Below are 18,977 nucleotides of genomic sequence, written 5' to 3' on the forward strand. Positions count from 1 at the left end.
AATAAATATACTAGACATCCCTAATTTTGGAAATAAATTGATCCAATTTAGAAGGATGGGAGAGTCCACTAGGCATAAATGGGTTAATAGTCCAGAAACATTTCAGAGTCCTTGAACTAGAAAAAGCCATTTAGGCTGCCTCCATTGTTACCTGGCGTGAAAATGAGTTATGAGACATTGGAATAATCTATGAGTGATTTATTATAAAGGGAGGCTGTAATTTATGAGAGAATATGAGATGGGAATGTCTTGTGAATGAAACCTGCTATCACAGGCACCTTTGTGGCTCCAGTTTATTATTTTGTTATTTTTGAAACTGTTGGAAATGTTTTGAAAGACACCATCAAGGCATCTGCACTCCAGAAATAAATATGGTACATGTAATAATGTTCCTCCTGTAAAATAAGAATCAGTTGAAAAGGAAAAAAGTTCCCTTACTGAAAACTTGTTTTGCTTTGTTTTAAATGCTAAAATCTACTTTAAAGGATAGGTCCTTCACTAACATGTACTATTGACTTTGAAGTGTACTACAACACAGTGTGTAAACTGTCTATTTAAATATACAAACATTGTGTATTAATCTAAACAATTAAGTACTTTAAATAAGAAACAGCTTTTTTTCTTTGAAAAAAAATATTGCCTACATGAAGATACATGAGAAATAACTCACCATTGTAATAGAGCCCCTTACAGGAAAACACAACAGGTTCATTACTGCAGTTGACAAATCCAACAATTTCACATTATATTTGAGTAAATATGTACACTAAGTCATTACTGAAATGTATCATAAAATGCATCTCCATCTTAACATATCCTAATCACCCGAAAAGCTTGTCATCTAACAACATAAAATTCACAATGCACATTTGTTTAGCACTTCAGTAATCACTATTATTACAACAATGATCAAGACGTTTTAAGAAATCTATTTTAAATATCACAAATAGGAATGGCCGATTATGAAAAGTAATGAATGCGGAAAAGTATTTCTTTATCATCATCAGTTTAATGTGTTTCCAATCATGATGATATAGGACAGTGAACTCTCTTGTCATTGTTACAAAACTGTAATTAATACAGATTACACAATACAAAGTAGAAAAAGACCAACCCCACACACTTGTTAAGTTATCATTTTCTTTTGATTACAGTAAAAAACAAGAGGGCCTGAAAGGTCCAAAATCGCTCACCTGAGATTCAAAGGAACTGACCTGTTCGGTGCAGCCCAAGATGTTATTAGAACAAAATGTTCTTACCAACTTTCATGACTAGTGAACACCCTGGCAGCCACGTTTTTCAACAGAACAAATCCATGTTCATACACATCGAAGATATCATTTAAACAAATATACTGACAAAGTTTCATGAAGATTCATAAGTCCATATAAGGAAAAATGCCCCGCCCACTGGTGGCCATGTTTTTCAAGCAACTGGAACCATTTTTGAACTTGTCCAAAATATCATTGGGACAAATCTTCTGACAAAATTTCATGATGAGCGTACAATAAATATGGCTTCTAGAGTGTTAACAAGGTTTAACTATAGCTATATAAGGAAAAATGCCACGCCCCCTTGGCCTTGGCGGCCATTTTTTTCCACAAACCGGAACCATTTTCAAACTCATCCAAGATATCTTTGGGACAAATCTTCTTTCATGATGATCGGACAATAAATGTGGCCTCCAGAGTGTTAACAAGGTTTTACTAAAGCATGATATATAGCCATATTAGGAAAAATGCCCCGCCCCCTGGTGGCCATGTTTTTTAAGCAACTGAAACCATTTTCGAACTCATCCAAGATATCATTAGTACAAATCTTCTGACCAAGTTTCATGAAGATCAGAAAATACATGTGGCCTCTAGAGTGTTAACAAGGTTTTACTATAGCCATATAAGGAAAAATGCCCCCCCCCCCCCCTGGCGGCCATGTTTTTCAACCAACCAGCATCATTTTTGAACTCGTCCACGATATTATTGGGATGAATCTTCTGAACAAATTTCATGAAAATTGGAAATAAATGTGGCCTCTAGAGTGTTCACAAGGTTTTACTATAGCCATATATAGCCATATAAGGAAAAATGCCCCGCCCCTTGGCAGCCATGTTTTTCAAGCAAACGTAGCCATTTTCGAACTCATCCAAGATATCATTGAGACCAATCTTCTGACCAAATTTAATGAAGATTGGACAATAAATGTGGCCTCTAGAGTGTTAACAAGGTTTTACTACAGCCATATAAGGAAAACTGCCCCCCCAGCGGCCATGTTTTTTCACCGATCTGGACCATTTTCAAACTCGTCCGAGATATCAATGAAACCAATGTTTTGACCAAGTTTCATGATGATTAGGCAAAAATTGTGACTTCTAGAGTGTTCACAAGGTTTCTCTATAGCCATATAAGGAATACTGCCCCGCCCCCTGGCGGCCATGTTTTTCAACAGACCGGAACCATTTTTGGACTCAACCAACATATCATTTAGACATTTTGACAAAGTTACATGAAGATTGGGCATAAAATGTGACTTCTACAGTGTTCACAAGGTTTTTCTTTTTTTTGACCTAGTTTTTGACCCAGCATGACCCAGTTTTCAGTTGAGGTATCAATGGGACAAATGTTCTGACCAAATTTCATGAAGATCAGACAATAAATGTGGCCTCTAGAGTGTTCACAAGGCAAAATGTTGACGACGCACGACGGATGACGGACAAAAGGCGATCACAAAAGCTAACCATGAGCACGTTGTGCTCAGGTGAGCTAAAAACATTGAAAATTACAATAAAATAATCCCCATTTCCAGCAAAGGTATCATTCAAACAATTGTGAATGAAATCAGGACCCTATAAATTGTTAAATGGGTTGCATTATGACCTATAATGCGTAACATATGACTTTGCGTTGATGGGCGAGGGCCGGCAATTGTTGCTTATTATAGCTGTTATTGATGAGTGATATTGAGAGGTCTTAAAATACAAGTACATTAGTGCCTTGATGATGATAGTGATGATGGTGGTGGTGGTGATGATGATAATGGTGGTGACGATGATGATGATGATGAACACAGAAGATATTTACTCCTAAACTATGAGAAAATCACTATTTACAATACACAAGGTCAGGCCTACTATTAACAAAATAGATGAATGGCTGTTTAATTCCTAAATACACAATCCAGAGTGAAGTTTGTAAATATACATTATACTCTGGTCAGGTCATTTACATGTATATAGAGACCCTGAACAAAACCTGTTGAGGGGAAATTTTCAAGGAATCAGTAAAACACAATAAGATAAAATTATAGTATAACAGTAAAGATTGTTGTTTCTTTCAGGAAATATTTCAAACTTATAGGACAATCATGTGTACTTCTTCATACATGTGATTGATCCCTACAAACCTTAGTTGTTAGGAAATATTACTATATTACAGTCTAACCTGCCAATAAAGACCATTCAAGGGATGTGGTCTTTGTGGTCATTGTTCACAGGTGGTCTTTTTTTGCAGGATTGATTGAAACATTGCAAAATATGTAAGTAGGCTTTTAAAAGGTACCTTATCTATGAATGTGCTATATTGCTTAAATGTTTGAATACTCATACATGTAAAATGAAATAAAGAATTATCTTTAATATAAAATATCTTTAAACAGTGCAGTGTAAACATTGCCATCCCTCCAAATCATCTTGATGGTGTAGACAATTATTCTATAAGGATGATAAATGAACAAATGCCAATGAATTATTGGTGCTGGAATTTAAAATGAAAGTTTGACTATTTTGGTGTTTGAAATTAATTACAGTTAAACTATATCTGTTTTATAAAGTCAGCCTCAGGTTTTTTTTATCTCTTTGGACAAACTTGCCTATGAAAATGACAACATTCAGAGCAGCTGTCCAATTAAGTTGATCAGCAATCTGAATCAGTGTTAGTCTTAGTGTTCCTGACACTTCTGTCAAATTACATACACAACACATGCTCTGAATAGGCTCTTTTCCTTTTTTCCACCGTGGACAAGCTTTAGTTTACCAATCAAACATCTCAACTGTTAGCAACAACAGATTATTAACATCAGCTTCTTCTTGCCGTTTCCCTGCCAAAGCGGCTTCTCTCAAGAAGAAATAAATTTACGCATTAGAAGATAATTATATATTTGTTTGAATTTTCATTCACATCTAGCTAATTATATACACAATTGGCCGTCCCACTGTTGGGCAATGCCTGCAGAAAAAAACCTTTGCATACATCTCCTTGGAAAAGTTTATAGTGGAGGTTTAAGTATATCTGGCACAGCTCCAGTTCAGTATATATATTTTGTATTGGAAGCATCTGCTGGCCTGAAGAATGATTCTTACCTAGCTATCTGCCAGTTACCTGTATACCACCTATTCAGAGGGGCGCCCAACAGGGTAAGATGTACACAATGAAGACCATGAGATTGGCACGTTAGAGGAAATGAGGATAGTGTTTAAGGAAACTCGTGATGAGATTTGGATTTCCTGTATAATTATATTGAAAACTCAATGTTTATACATTTGTGATTCAATCAACAAAATTCTCATTATTGCTTCTAATATCTAATTGTATTTTAAGTTACATGGAAAATACCCTGCCATAAGGGTTAGTCTTTAAATATTTTACACCCATTACATGTAGCTTTACATGTGCAGGGACTACCCTACGGGCGACTAGAGCGATAATTTTGCTCTAACGCCCGTGATATCGCCCTACGAGCCCAGAAAAGCAAAGATCAAGTCGCCCATTTTTTTTAGTAAACAAGACCGGAAGAGCGAAAATCAAGCCGCCCGATTATTTTTGCTAAGGCGTGCTACCGCCCACAGGCAGTTAGCAAGTTTATTGTTTGTTGTTTATCTAACGGTTACACAATTTACCCCCCGCACTGATCGTTAATTGACCGTGGCAAAGCAATCCCTTAATATTGGTTGCTATAACAACACACTCGTGCCTCTTCGCGCGTGCCGTAAGTTGTCTAATGATAACGTGAAAATTGATTGACCATCCGATAATTGCAGGTTTTTTTGGCAGAGGGCACGGTTAAAGAAAGTCAGCAAAAATAATTAAAGAAAAACAAAATTGATCAAAGGTCTATTTTTTGTCAGTTTGTTAATCCACCAATAATTACGAGCAGGGATCATATTTTTTTTGGTTTTGTCGGTCCTAGACCGATTAGGGTCTTGAAAGACCGATTGAAAATCCCAAACAGTCGGTCCGATTCTGTTTGCTAAAATTCCCATACCATGAAATCGATTACACAGTGCACATGCAAACATACCCTAATTACATTCTTATCTCGATTAGGTACGATAACCATTCACTGCAGTCTGTAAACCGGTCAGGACCAGTTTATTGCACGTCAGCCGACTAGTATCAGAGTATGACCCCAAGCAGCGAAGATTTGCGCGGTTGTGTATTAGTCATGCGTGAATAACCCTGTGTCAATATCAATCGATAATTTCACTGGCTTATACCTAGCACACTAATCGGTCTGTAATGTGTACTCGTCCACGATAAAATCGTTGACATTTACTTTGGAGATGAAAATCTCGATGTTATCCTCTTGGAAATTGTGCATTGCATGCATGATACTGTAAACTTTCATATAAACAAAGAAGAAAATCGGATATTCTGCAATAATTGTGGGCGGACCTATACAATGTGCACTGAAAAAACGCGTTGTAACTAAACAAAACATGCCGATACATTTTCCACCAGCGTAATAATCCGGATCTAATTGACAGAAAAGACGAAAGTTATTTTTATGGGCGAAACTTCACATAAAATAGTACGCAAGAAAAATAATATACATTGTATAAATCTTTAGTAAAAATCGTGTTAGAATCGAAATTATTCGTGTACTTATTGTTTGTTGTTGAATAACCCACGACAGTAAGTTTAGATGCATGGTTTCAAATCACGAGTGCGATTTAATCCCTATGCATCTTAACTATCGGCCGTGGGTTATTCGACAACAAACTATCACGTACACGAATTATTTCTCAACCATTTGGTTTTGTTGTTGTCAGTAGCCAACATACGCACAGACATGTGTTTGGTTCAGTGCATGTTTGTAAGCTATCATCGAGTCGACAACGATTTAAAACATCGGTATAGACTTACACAGATTAATAATATTGACAACGAAACAACAATGAAACAGCGAATGATAAAACCATTGATTGAGAAAACTCGTATGTTACGTTTAAAAAAATGCCTTAGGCAATTTAACTTGTCCATTTATTACACCACCTTCATGAATGGCAAAATCAATGGTATATATTTTAACGTAATTTGTCATGATTTCAGATATAAATTTTCGGACACTTTTTCCCCATTTCAATCCAGACCGATTGATGTTACGGGAAAATATGATCTCTGATTACGAGTATTAAACACCCATCTTATATAAACTGGAATTACAGTTCATTGTTATGCTAACAAGTCATTATACTACACATAAACATTGAGAAAACACATTTCCTCGATTAGATATAAATTATTTGAGTAGAATTAAATTGCTACGTCATGACCTTCGACATTGCAAATGGCGGACGTATTGCAACATTCAACCCACGTTCAATTCAAAGCTGGCGATTCAAATTAAACAAGTTATGGTGATTCAATTATGGAGAAAGCATTAACTGGATTTAACAAACATTTGATAAGGTTTGTTAAACCAGATAACAACAAGGAACATTTGGATTATTAAAGTCAAACAGGAAAGCATTCTTAAGTGTACATATTTCGGACATGTATAGTATTCGATTGATTTTTGCGTCGGTCGAGTGAAAATTCCTAGCCTGATCGGTCGCGTGCTATTTTTGTGTCCGAACTTAGTAACAAGTCCGAAATAGCTTCACATAGAAGCTTATTAAAAACTGCATCAGTTCTTCCCGTTGAGCACTCATTGACAAGACGCTTATGGAACAGTGTTGTAAGTCGATCTCGCGAGACAATTTTACTATTATTATTACTGGGTGGAGAACTCGCTGCGATTAATTTATCCTAATGTCTTTTCTGCGGTTTTTGTGGGCACAAACGCACAAACATCAGCCTCAAATGAGAATGAAAGTAGCAACAAAAACAGTCAATGAAACGAAAATTCCAACTGTAATGGTTTTGGCTTCGTTTTGATATCGCCAAGTATTGAGGAATTTGATTCTGAGCCTGCAATGCTGACTGGCTAGTCAGTGCATTTCATACATAATGGAAAAAAACATGCAATTTAATATCATGCATTAACTTACAAGTATAGTTTTAACAAATATAGTTTGTATGTCAAGGAAAAAATCCTGACAGTAAATTAAAATGTGTACCATACTGCATTTTAGATGCTGGTACAATCGGCGACAAACCAGATGAGACTTAGGCAATGATACTACTGCTACAAATGTCGTTTTAGATTAAGAAGACTCTGAAGTTGTGGCAGAAAAGTTGCCTTCTTATTCTTCTTGTAATGCACAGGTATTATTGCTAATTTGCTAGTTTGGCAGTGCATTTACTTTATTCAGATATTTGTGTGGACAATTTGTTTCATGTTATAACATTATTTTTTTCAGGCTGCCTTTAAGAGCAAACCTTATATGTTAGACCTGGATGTCGGTGATTCAGACAATGACCATGATGGAATGGAGATGTCTTGAGACCTTGTGTTAACTTTTTTGTTTACAATTAACTATGAATAAAACAGAATCAAGTGTTTTTTGTTTAATCTTCATTGTTCTATTTTTCTTCAATACAAAGATAGTTACAAATGCAACAAAATTATAACTTTAATTTGGGCTTGTTAAAATTGATTCGGGCTAGTGAAATTTCCAAGCTGGTAGCCCGACCGGGCTAGTGCCTAAAAAAAATTATGGCCAAGACTGGAATTTCTGACAATGGTGGAGCCGGTAGGGGACCATATTGCTTGACAATAACCTTGTTTAAAATAATATAATAATAGTACAATGATAGAAATAATAAAAGTTGTAGAATAACATGTTTTGTTTTTGATATTGTTCGCACAAACTTCTTCTTTATTTTCCAAATGTCTCCCTGTTTCAGAAAAAAGGAGAAGTCACTTCTCCCTATTTTTAAGGCCTAGGGTAGTCCCTGCATGTGCAATTTCTTATTTTACAAATCTAAAAATAAGTTCTTCCAACACCACAAAGAGTGTTCATCATCTTTCTGACAGTGTGAAAAATATATTACGGCCTCTAGGTGAAAGGCAGTAAACTTGACCTAGATGTTGACCAGACACTATTGAAACCTGGCCAGCATGATGTTGTCAGCATTTCATTAACACTGAAATTAATTATATAAACCAGTAATATGAAAATGGTATGTAAATAGATTTTTCCACTAAAAGCACATAAAAGATACTTTTTAATTCTGTGAGTATCAAAAATTTAAACATCTACATGTAGATTCAATAATAAAGTTTAACCTTTAACCCATTTATGCCTAGCGTCTAGAAAAAAGGCCTTGGCAAACAGCGTAGACCCAGATGAGACTGCATGATGCGGCGTCTCATCAGGGTCTGCGCTGTTTGCTTAAAGATATTTCTGTAAGAAATATAGAAATAAACTAGACATCCCTAATTTTGGAAATAAATTGATCCAATTTAGAAGGATGGGAGAGTCCACTTGGCATAAATAGGTTAAAACGGGTAACACTCAGACAGGACCAATAAAAATATCCCTGTCTGGGACTTAAAACTTTTATCAATCTACAAACTATAAAGTTGAAGCTTTAAATATCGTTCCACATTTGTATCCAATGTCTGGTCACAAAATCAACACAACATTGAAATTATAAGCTGGCTGTTGACAGATCATGTGAAACTCTGCATGTTAAGTTATTTACAAACAGTGAATACCTTATTTAATTAAACTATTGTCAATTAAAAAATTGTGCCCAACATCTCGAACATCTGTTAGTTTTGAAAACATTTTACTAATATGTTCAAGATATGAATGTGATTCAGTATAGTATCGACCACTTTTAGAGGAATATGTAACTACATAAGAACCATGAAGATCCTGAAGAGTTCACTTTCGTTTAAGTAATATCAATTTTTTTTTGCTGATTTAATCGCCATTTAATATTTGGTCATATTCACAAATTTCCCAAAATCAGCCATAAAATTCCTTTTACATGATTGTTTGACTTTTAAATGTTTGGAAACACAGCTGCAAAGTGAAGAAAAACGGTGTTTTGAACTTGTAGTTGACGTTGTAGTATCTATTTTACTGACATTTAGTTTTATACCATTAAACTTATGTTATATTTAAGTTTTATCAATAATTATGTAAATTTTATCAATCAAACAAAAAATAATACCTACTCCAAATTTAAAGTAAAGTGAAATTAAAATTCCCAATTTGATGGGTATATGTCATATTCCCAAAAATGGTGAGAAAAAGCCCAGATCAGTTGTTGAAGACTTGACCTGGTTACCTTGTTTTTGACCCAATTTAACCAGATTTAAACTGAACCTAGATATTGCAGTTTTTCTCAATATTTGAACTGATGACCTACCATAGTTTTTGGACACACCTAATCAACATTTAAATTTGGCTTAGGTATCATCAAGATAACATTTCTTACCAAGTTTCATCAAGACTTGAACATAAATGTGTCTTCCTAAGTGGTTACTTACCAAGCTTTTTTCTAAAATTTGATTAGGTGAATTAGTTTTTAGTTGGTCGCGTTAGCGGCCGACTAAATTTACAGAGCATGTTTTGAACGATTACCGCTGCCTGTCTGCACTGCAGACGACGAATGCTTAGGAGTGTCTGCTCTACTACTGCAGTGTGTGTATTTACCAGCTTGTAAGATGACATTGGCCGGTCTGGTGTTTATCATTGAAATCTGTACATATTGGCTGCTTTCAGGGAAAATGGGGCTTAATGCATGTCAAATAAGATTAGCCTGTGCACACTGATAAGCCTGTGCAATGAGCACAAGCTAATCAAGGACGACAACAGCAAACAACTTCAGTGCTTTGATTATATGCATGTGACCCAGATATAAAACTTTGTAAATGATATTGTCAAGATTGACATACTGACCAAGTTTTATCAAGCTTGAGTCATCAATGTGGCCTCCAGAGTGGCAACTTTTTCTAAAGATTTCATCTGAACAGATTTTAACACACATGAACCAGATTCACACTTGGCCAAGGTACTGTATCATACAAGTTTCATCAAGCTTAAGTTAAAAATGTGGCCTCTAGAGTGATAATAAGATTTATCTAAGAACTGACCTGGTGACATAATTTTTGTGCCCACCAGACTCAGAATCCAACTGGGCCTAGATACATATGTATAGTTAACGAGACTCAGATTCCAACTGGGCCTAGATACATATGTATAGTTAACAAGACTCAGATTCCAACTGGGCCTAGATACATATGTATAGTTAACGAGACTCAGATTCCAACTGGGCCTAGATACATATGTATAGTTAACGAGACTCAGATTCCAACTGGGCCTAGATACATATGTATAGTTAACAAGACTCAGATTCCAACTGGGCCTAGATACATATGTATAGTTAACGAGACTCAGATTCCAACTGGGACTAGATACATATGTATAGTTAACAAGACTCAGATTCCAACTGGGCCTAGATACATATGTATAGTTAACAAGACTCAGATTCCAACTGGGCCTAGATACATATGTATAGTTAACGAGACTCAGATTCCAACTGGGACTAGATACATATGTATAGTTAACGAGACTCAGATTCCAACTGGGACTAGATACATATGTATAGTTAAGATTAACATTCTGACCATGTTTGTTCAAAATTGAGTCATAAATATGACTTGCAGAGTGATCACACAGTTTTTCTAAGATTTGACCTCATTATCTAGTTTTTTTGACACACATTTCTGAGATGCCAAAAGACCTAGATAATGTCAAGAAAAAAATCTGATCAAATTTCATCAATAATCGATGAAACAAGTGACCCCTAAAGAGGTAACAACCAACACCCAATAAGGCACAACAACAGATGCCTGACATAGGATGAGCTTAAAAGGTACTTGTTTTTCCCGTGAGCCAGACTCTAATGTCCCAAATTCTGAACGAGCTTATTTAAAGATCAAGCTCAAATAAATTGTTCTGATCATAACTGGTGGTAAACAATACCAGTGAAACTGATGTCAAAAGTGTATAGATAATCTTACAAAAATGTACTGATAATATTCAAAGGTATTTCTTGATTTTCCTTCCAACAGTTCCACTTTGAAACAAAACAAAAGTGCTAAAGGGGGGAGGTACGGTACTATTGGCAGCAAGAATAACCCTTTGCATGCTAGGAAATTTGTCGTCTGCTAAAATGTTGTCTGCTGAATTTCTAAAATTATTAATTTCTTAGATTTTTTTCAAAGAATACTATCAGAATAGCAAACAGTTTGGATCCAGATGAGACATCACGTTCTGTGGCGTCTCATCTGGATCCAAACTGTTTGCAAAGGCCTTCAAAATTCGGTTCCAGCACTGAAAGAGATAAGGTGTCTGTTGTGAAAAACACAAATGTAACTTCAGCTTTATCTCACGTTGGTATCAGACATTGGTACAGATATCTGTTCATTGACCTGACCACACAATATCAGACAAACAGTTGTGATAAACCTTGGGAGAACCTGTACATTCTTATCTCACTTTGTAAATTGACCTTCCCTGTAAAAAATAATTAAAACCTTTCTAATCAACAATTACACACACAAACCAATTAGCAGCTATCAAGCTGTCATTGGATTATCAATCCAAGATAACATTTCATAATACTTTTCCACCTTGCACAAATAGATCAATCAAAAGTAGATTTTACTGATGTGTTTTCACAATCTCCATACAAAATACATGACTGTATAGTAGAACAACAGCTGCAGAAACTTAAAGCGGGTATATACGATTTAGTCAAATATTTATGAATTTATGTAAACTGTGTAAAAAACTTATTATATATATATTTCAATATAAATTAAAATAAAAGTTAAGAAGAACATGTGTCGAAAAATGTGAAATAAGCCAGATATTTAATTCTGAAATTGAAAACGGCTGTACAGCCGAATTCGCCAGCATGTATACCATACATGTACGATGTGCATCTAAACTTAGTTTAACGGTTTATTTGAAATTCTGCAACGATATCTATTCATACGACACACGAACACTATCTCCGATCCTAATACAAAGACGAATGCTTCGGTTATTGTAGGAAAATATGTACGTCACTATCGGCTCGGGGCGCTAATTTGTCTTTGCTGCATTTTATGAAATTCGGCTTTAATGTATAATTTTTCTGGCCTATTTTGTGTTATTGTAACATATTTTATCAATATATTACAATTAAACACATATAAAAAATCGTATATACCCGCTTTAACTCTTTGCATGCTGGGAAATTTGTCGTCTGCTCAAATGTTGTCTGCTGAATTTCTTAAATTAGCATTTTCTTTGATTTTTTTCAAAGATTACTATCAGAATAGCAAACAGCTTGGATCCTGATGAGACGCCACGTTCTGTGGTGTCTCATCTGGATCCAAACTGTTAGCAAAGGCCTTCAAAATTTGGTTCCAGCACTGAAAGAATTAAAATGTATAATACTGGTACGTAATTGACACTGCATCAAATAACATATATATATATAGTGCAACAGGAAACTATTTGTTCATGTACAAATGCCCATATTAATCTATTCTTTAAAAGACAGGCTTTTTCCCCTCCATTTTGGGAATACGCCACACTGGAATTTTGGGAATTTCGCGTCGTGAAAACCCCCATTTTGGGAAAAAAATTATTGGCGGAATTGGCTCAATTGGGAAAAATTATCGTATGTAAATAGTGTTTCTTATATTTCAAAGAAGCCGTTAACTGGTAAATAATGACTATTTTGATAACTTATTATTAAAATTTTACAAAGTATTATGAACATGTGAGATAAGTGCAGGTTTTTTAATCTGAATTTGGGGAAAAGGCCTGGCCTTTTTTGAGGTGAAAAAAATCGTGCGAAGCGCCAGATTTTGAGGAAAATAAGGAAAGTCTTAAATAATCATTAACATATTTTACAGTTTTCAAAATATAGTATGATAAATCCAACAAAACACATATTTTTCTTTCCTTTTTTATCAACGTTTCGGCTTACGCCTTCATCAGGATAATACAAATAATAACAGAAAGCGGATGTTTCGTCATTGACTTAACGTACATTAAAATGCGGGAAAATGTACGTCAATAAAATGAACGTTAATTGAATTAAGCTTAACTTTCGGATTCAAGAATACACAATTTCCTATAAAATTATATTTTAAAAATACTTTTTTTTACAGTTTTTAAAACAAATTCAAGGCAACAGATCATTTAATTATGCAACACTTTCTATTTTCTACACCCGATCAGGTTAACTTATATATTTAAAGGTAAAAAAACAAAACAAAATGGTTTGTTTGTTTTTTTTTGGAATTGGGAATTATTTTTTTCAATTGGGAAAAAAACAACCTGATTTGCATTGGGAATGGGGCCGAATTTCGGACCCGTGGCATAAGGCGGAAAAAGCCTGAAAGAGTTAACCTTTTATTTTAAGGATACACAGTCAGGAATTTCAATAGACGCAGAATCCTGCGTTTTGACGCAAGCAAATTAAAAATGACTCGTTTTTGACGCAACACTTTTTTCTGCCGTGGGTCATTTTGACGCATCGAAAATTTGACCCGTGCGTCAGTCAGTTAACATCTCGAGTTCCATGGTAATAAATCCCGCTGTGCTCCTAATTGAAATTGATGTTTCAGTATTTGAAACTCGGTCTTTTATCGAGGGTATACCCCGGTTGGTAGTTTAACTTATCTGATCTCTTCCAATACAAGTCACCGTCTAAATAGTGCATGCGCACTAACTGGGTAATTAGCAGCAGCGATTACGTGATATTTGAATGACCATCCGATAATTGCAGGGTCTTTTGCAGTCTTTGCAGACGGCACAGTTAAAGAAAGTCGGCAAAAGTAATTTAAGAAAAAACAAAATTGATCAAAGGTCTATTAATTACGTTGATCAAATAGTATGATAACACCCATCTTATATAAACTGGAATCACAGTTCATTTTTCTTTACTAACAAGTCATAAAACTACACATAAACATTGAGAAAACACATTTCCATGATAATATATAAATTATCCGAGTAGAATTTAATTGCTACGTCGACCTTCGACATTGCAAATGGCTGACGTAACATTCAACCCGTGTTCAATTCAAAGCTTAGCTGGCGATTCAAATTGCAAGTAATGGTGATTCAATAATGGAGAAAGCATTAACTGGATTTAAAACATTTCATAAGGTTTGTTAAACCAGATAACAAAAAGAAAAATTTGGATTATTAAAGTAAAACTACTACAGATAAGGTTTGTTAAACCAGATAACAAAAAGAAAAATTTGGATTATTAAAGTAAAACTACTACAGGTAAGGCATTCTTAAGTGTCCATATTTCGGACATGCATAGTATTTGGATAATCAGTAATAGGTATACTTAATGTTCCATGCATTTAGATTGTGTTTTGTTAGAAAAGCTATCATAGCAATGATAATAATATAATGACGATAAATATGTGATGAAAAGGTGCTACCGGCACAGATCTTAAATGTGTTAAAAGACTTAAAAGTGTTATAAGGAAGTAGATTTTAATGTACCAATTCATTAAAATATGTTGTGCTATGTATCATGGTATTGTTATTTAATAAAGCAGTATAACTTTTTAAGATATTGTGTTACTCTTAGAGCATATTTTTATCTAAAAAATTGAATAATACAGACAAAAACACAATTAACGCGCTTCAAAATTGACCTAACCATTTTTCAATTTGACTCCTCAAAATTTCAGTCCAGGGGTCATTGACTTCTAGTTTTTAAAATCTATTGAAATCCCTGCACAGTCATGTTCTGCGCTGGTCGAAAACAGGCAGGTCTGTGTACATTTACAGTATACAGTTAGTTGAAAAGAAAAAAATGTTACATTTTGTTCTAACAAATATTTTACTTGACAATAATATGAAATTGTCATGTAAAACATTTTATGCTATAAACCCGGAGACGCACTCTGACCTCCATCACACTTCTGCTCTAAAACCCATACAGGGTGCAGGATCACATGTCTCTGTTGGGTTCCCAATTAAACAATAATGGATGTAAACACACCGGTAACTGCTGCTTTTTTTCCAAATAACTTTTTAAAACAATTTTTCGTAAGAATTTCAACTAGTGCATAAAAGAAAGATATTTATGCGGCTTTTGGCAATATGAAATACATAAGAATTACTTTATTTAATAAGCCTGTGTTCTTGTTAAAAAATTCCATGTACATGACTTTGTATACTGCACGCTTATGCTTCACGCAACGTGTAATTTTGACATCTATTTCAGACATATGCAAGCATTTATTCTTATACCTTAAAATATCAACACAAACTGCAAGAAAAACTGTATTTTGTGCACTCAAGATTTTTGCAAATGTATTTCAATTACTTGAGATATTTGCAAAAAATAAAGTTCTTAACAGTGTGTTTACATTCTGTTCAGCCCACACGGATATTTAATAAAAATACTCTACATACAACATATAAATATAAATAAGGAAATTGTATCCCCTATATACTGTTATAGTATGCAAAGCATTTTTCTTAAAGTTCCCTGTGGTCCAGCCTGTGTGTAAATCCCTGAAAACCCCATTGATTCTTCACCCTGTATACCGAATATAATGTTGATATTCAATTCCCCCATTACGGTTTTAATGAATTAATTGAGCAGAGAGCTCCATGCAGGCAACCATGGCAGTTCTGACAAATTAGCTCAATAATGACTTAGAGGTTCCTGCCTGCAGGTTGGCCAGATCAGCACAGATCTTACTTGCTCCTTTACAATTTGCAGGTATCTAACAACTTTAGCAGGAAATGGCAGTCCGCACAACATGGGCAAAGGCATGTGTTTTCTTTCTGTCAAGTGCTAGTGAACTAAATACAGCATTATACACAAAAGTCATGTAAATCAAGATGAGAACGTCCCATAGAAATATCTGTATGTCCATGGGGTCTGTTTGCTCCCCAAACATTTCATGCATTAGGCTCCCTGTCCATCTGTCTGTATCCGCATCCGCATATCCGCATCCGCAAAAAATAGAACCAGTTAAAATGCACTGCGCTTATTCCATTCATCCGCATCCGCATCTGCATATCCGCACGCATCCACAAAAGAATGCTCAAGTCTAATGCGGATGCGGACAAGATACGGATGGCATTAAGCACGATGAGGGAAGCTATCATCTCAAAAATCAACTAAAAAACTAATAAATTTAATTCGTGGAAAATAACCCGGAATTATACAACCAACGCAGTTCTGCATATCGGGACTCTGATTTCACTTCTAATGTTTGGAAAAGCATAGCCAAGGCACTAGAAGAAGATGTTTTAGGTATTAACCATTTGTATTATTTTACAGGCAGAATGATGATTTGTACCTTATATCTACTTAAGTGCACGCTTGTCCTTTATAATAAGTATCTCAATTATAATTTTCAGTTTTATCCATATATTTTTTTCCCAAAAAAGAAAGATACGTTCGACGTATGCGGATAAATGGAATATAGCTTCCGTATAATGATTTTGTGGATACGGATGAGGATACGGATACGGATGCGGATAGATGGAATACTAGCCTTTAAGGTACTCAGTTTATTGTTATAACCTTCTCTCTTGACTTTAAAAAAAAACGTGATGTAGCCTTAGAGGATGTTTAAATTATTCTCCCTGGAATTTAAGATCCTGAAGTCTAATACTTCCCAGAATAATATCAATTTCTTGAATAATTGTTAGTGGTGCTACATGTAAATGATGTCATGGCTAAATGATGTAACAAAATGTATCATTTCAAATTTATTAATTGTTACAAGAATGGTCCTTTTTTGGGGTCTATTTAGTTTAAACCTATTCATTTTAGTTTGATTGCATCGAAAGCCTTAGGCTTATATAAACGCTCTTGAGTCCGTTTCCTGGGCCTAGAACCAGTACTTGGTGTCTATTTAAATACTTTGTTGTATATATATGTGTTTGTTATGCATAATTAACATATATATAATATTTAAATATATGCGATTTTCATTTGAAAATTTCAGTTACAAAGTACCGGAACCAGTGTTTCTTAATTTTATTCAATTTCTCCAATGAAAAAAAAAGAGCAAAAAAAATCCCCAATGAGACCTAACAATTGCCAATTGAACAATTCTTTTAAAAAATCATTAAAAACAAAAATCTCAACATTTTGTTAATCTTCCATCCAGCTCTATAAGTTGAACCTATATTATTATCATACTAAAATCGCTTTCATTCTCAATTTAAAGTATCTGTTAAAAAACAAAACAAGCACTTAAACATATCCATTTCAGTTAAAACAGCGAAATTTTCCGAAACCAAATGAACTAGCCCAATTCTCAAAATGGTGAAAAACACTGGGATACTTTCATACACACGGCCGTTAATCACGCGCGCCACCTCTTTTTTGCGATGCATTAATAAATGAGCCAATGCAACTTCCGAGGTGGCGCTCAGGCCCGGATGTTTTGAAATTTCATGGACAACTTTACAGGGTGATTAGGTTTAATATGTTTGTACAACATATTTCGCATTATTTTTAAAATCGGGCAATGTAGTGCGATTCAGCGAAGATTGAGACGTCTAAAAATGTACAGACACGTGCATTCTCAACCCATTTAAGAACGTGAGAACATTTATAAGCTGTGGCATGGTGGAGTTTAAAAAGCATTCCGATGAGTTTTTCATGTGTGACGAGAAAATATCCACCCAATTAAATCGCCAATGGCATCAAACGATTGCGTACAACATACATTAGATGCTGCATGCACAAAAATATTGGCTTCTTGCCGACGTAGTAGATAATTTTGCAGTTTTCCAAAAGAGATGGAGCCAATGCTTAGGAGGTGGCGCTAATGATAGGAGGTGGCGCCAATGCAGGATGTTATCAATTAACAGTCGTATCGCAATGACATTATCACATGACGCAGATTTGATAGATAATGATATTTGTTATATTAAATTTATTTTTCAACTTACATACGAAGGCCCAAATCTTTACAGAACATAAACACAATATGTAATAAATATAATGTAGTTTTTTAAATATATAAGTGATCAACTCAATTAAGAAGTCACCAACATGAATGAAACGTATTGTACGGTGTATACCAACAATTTGTAATACTCAATCAAACCAATAACTTAATGTTCAATATTATCAAAATAATTCATCGACATCAATATTTGTTTACAGTATGAAAGTTCACGAAATAAGTATAAGATAACACTTCTTCTTGGAACTATGATTTGTGGCCGTTAATCCAAATGCTTAATTTACTAAAAGACCAAGGTCAAAAAATCTTAATTAGGCTCAGTCATGTTGTTTTTCCCAACTATTAACTCCAAAAAATGAAGATAGCTCGGTCTTTTTCCGTTAACATATTTGTATAAATCATGTTAAATGTTGTTATATTACAAAGACGATCGTTTAAATCCATCAATACATCATTAGAAAACTACTTTTTCTAATTAAAACGCACGCGACTCAAATGTGCTGAAGTAGTCAACTTACAAAAATAATGTAAGTCCTGTAAGCGTAATAGAAACCATAGCATAAAATATTTCACTTCAAATAAGCTATAAATGCGCATTGGCGCCACCTCCTAATCTGAGCGCCACCTCCTTGGCATTGGCTCCATCTCTTTTTGAAAAATATAAATTTATCTATTAGATCGGCTAGAAGCCGAAGTTTTTGTGCACGCATTAACTTGTACAGGTTCAAAGCAATCGTTTTATGTAATGAGCGATTTAATTGGCAGGGAATTTGCTCGTCACACAGGCAAAAGACATCGATTTGCATTTACGAATTCTACCATGCCACAACTTATAA

At 34.7% G+C, this 18,977-nt stretch overlaps 1 protein-coding gene across 1 annotated transcript in view; it reads right to left on the reverse strand.

The window, feature by feature from the left end:
• Positions 1-18,977, reverse strand: part of LOC127877466 (rho guanine nucleotide exchange factor 17-like) — an 82,154-nt gene that overhangs the window by 57,626 nt on the left and 5,551 nt on the right. The gene's annotated exons all lie outside the window — the stretch shown is intronic.

The sequence above is a fragment of the Dreissena polymorpha genome, chromosome 4 (assembly GCF_020536995.1).
Source record: "Dreissena polymorpha isolate Duluth1 chromosome 4, UMN_Dpol_1.0, whole genome shotgun sequence".
Taxonomy (NCBI): domain Eukaryota; kingdom Metazoa; phylum Mollusca; class Bivalvia; order Myida; family Dreissenidae; genus Dreissena; species Dreissena polymorpha.